This window comes from Brassica oleracea, chromosome C9, assembly GCF_000695525.1.
Source record: "Brassica oleracea var. oleracea cultivar TO1000 chromosome C9, BOL, whole genome shotgun sequence".
NCBI classification, from domain to species: domain Eukaryota; kingdom Viridiplantae; phylum Streptophyta; class Magnoliopsida; order Brassicales; family Brassicaceae; genus Brassica; species Brassica oleracea.
Window position 1 is genome coordinate 5,290,559 of NC_027756.1, and position 2,863 is coordinate 5,293,421.

Genomic DNA, 2,863 nt, shown 5'->3' on the forward strand with positions numbered 1-2,863 from the left:
TTCGTGTTTTATATATATGAAATAAAGTATGTTTATAATCGTGACGTGTTGAATCTGATATTAGGTTAACCCAACCTAACACAACTCTATGATTTGGTACGGGATGCAAACCCTCAGGCCGAAGATTAGAGGAAACGAGTTTTGAATGGATATTGTAGGTTACAGAATTATGTTTTGTGACTTGGAAAGTCTATTCTCAACCCGTTGTATCACTTCCGGACTTGGCAGAGGAATGTCGTTTGGGCATGTTCTTGTTTGATTGTTGCCCGGTTGACTGACCGATGTATAAAACGGTTCGGGGGTGTTCCAGAGGTGGTATCAGAGCATGGTTTAGATCATGCGGTCAATCACATACTTTCCATGTTTTATCGAGTCAAAAGTGTCGCAAAAGATGTATTAGGAAACCAGCAGAGTTCCGCTCTAATTAGTATTCTAAATAGGAATTCCCTGTTTGTGGATTGCAGATGGCAAGGAGGGGAAGGAGTGATGGGGGACAAGATTGGATGATGGGTATAGACAGAGTCTCAAGAAGAAGAGGATTGGGATATGAATCCGAGGGAAGGGTGCAAACACTGGCGCACACCAACCAAGGATCCAGTGAAGAAAACGTAAGAAGAAACAACAATCTGTTTGGACATTATCAAGAGATACCACCAGAAGAAAACTTTCCACCAAACCATACTGTAAGGGGAAAACCAGAAACAGGTGATAGAGAGTCAAGTTTCCAAGGACCTAGACCAGTGAGGCGGAACAACCCGATTAAACCAGAAGTTCATGATCCACCACAACAAGGAGTAGGAATAGAGCACACTCTGAAGATGCTTCTAGACGTGATAGCGAGATCACTGCAACAACCTCTGGTGCAACCTCAGCCATTTATGCCACCACAACCTATAGTGGCTATACCGATGTTACCGTTGATAACTATCGTGAAGAATATGAAGACATCACATTTTGAAGGCGGGACATATCCATTTCAAGCCGACCAGTGGCTTCGAACTATGGAGAAAAACTTTGAGACCCTGACGTGTTCCGAAGAGTCTAAGAAAAAGATGGCGGTATAATACTTAGAAAAAGACGCGGCAGAATGGTGGGAGAGTAGGGATCACCAAGTAGGACATATGGTCACCACTTGGGCGGTATTCAAAAAAGAATTTGAACGCAAGTACTTCACTCCTGAATCCAAGCGAAGGCTTCAACGTCAGTTTGCAAACTTGGTACAAGGAGATAAGACGGTTAGAGAATATGAATCTGAATTTATGCGACTGCGACGACATGTGCTGCGAGGACAAGATGATGCATAAACCATGATATCTAACTTTATGTTTGGTCTAAAACCAGAGTTAGAAAATAGACTGGCAGTCGGGAACTACGAGAGTGTCACCGAGCTAGTGAAAAAGGCTGGGAGTGTGGAGATTGGATTGGAAGCTGAGAAGGCGGCGACTAAGAAATCCAAGCAGCATCAAGGAGGAAAGTATGGTGGAAACCAAAGATCTTTTAAGGGTAAAGATAAGGAAAAGGAATCGGGAGGGCCAAGTCGACGATCTCTGTTCACATGGAAATGTTTTAACTGTGGCAAGATAGGCCATAAGTCAAGTGAATCCTACGGGAAGAAACCTGGATCCTTTCAGTCAAACTCCTACAATCCTACATGTTTCACGTGTGGAAAGAAAAGGCACATATCTACCCAGTGCAGCATCAACCGTCCTATCCCAGCTACGCCAATCACTGTCCATCCTCCTCCAGCTCCACATGCAATCGCACCAGCGCCAAAAAGGCAAGCTATAGGAGGTAGAGTTTACGCTTTAGAACTAGAGGATACTAAACCTCCAGGCCCATCTAAGGGTCCCATCACAGGTATTTGGGTTCTTTAACCTTACTAATTTGACTTTGTGTTGTGTGATTGCTTGTGATGGATTGGTTAATTTCTATTGGATAATTATTATGTTGTTGATATATATTGATGTTGTGGCAGGAACTTTACATGTTGCGGGGCGTCCCACACATGTATTGTTCGACTCCGGGGCAACACATAGTTTTGTGACCCCTGAGGTAACTGCCGAGTTTGTGGGATCTTTTGTGATTGACAGGATGGATGTGGCTGTAATGACTCCCGGAGACCAAACCCTCCAAGCAAAAGAATGCCTCAGAAGAGTTCCGTTAGTCATTTGCGAAAAGATGTTCTTGGCAGATTTTTTGGTGGTGCCCTTAAAAGGATGTGAAGTTATCTTGGGCATGGATTGGTTATCAGGCTATCGGGCACAATTAGATTGTGGAAAATGTCGTATTTCGTTCAAGGAGAACGGGCAACGTCAAATAGTGTTATACGGGATCAGTCCAAGCAAGTCTGTGTCTTTAGTAGCTGCCTTGAGAGTGGAAGATTTGCTTAAGGATGGAGAAGAGTATCTGGTAACAGTAACTGCTAGTGAAGGACCCGCTAGCAATGGAGTTGAAATTACAGATATTGCGGTAGTACAAGAATTCGAGGATGTGTTTGCAGCGTTGAAAGAGTTACCTCCACCTCGGAGTAACCCTTTCACAATTAATTTGGAACCTGAAGCGAAGCCGATAGCAAAGGCTCCCTACCGCATGGCACCTGCGGAGTTAGCAGACTTGAAGAAACAACTTGAAGATTTAATGGAGAAAGGTTTCATAAGACCTAGCTCTTCACCATGGAGAGCTCCGGTCTTATTTGTCAAGAAGAAGGATGGTAGCATGCGACTTTGCATTGATTATCGAGGAATCAACAATATCACAATCAAATATAAGTATCCTCTTCCGAGGATAGACGAGTTGTTGGATCAGCTAAGGGGAGCTAGTTGGTTTTCGAAGATTGATTTGGCATCAGGGTATCACCAAATTC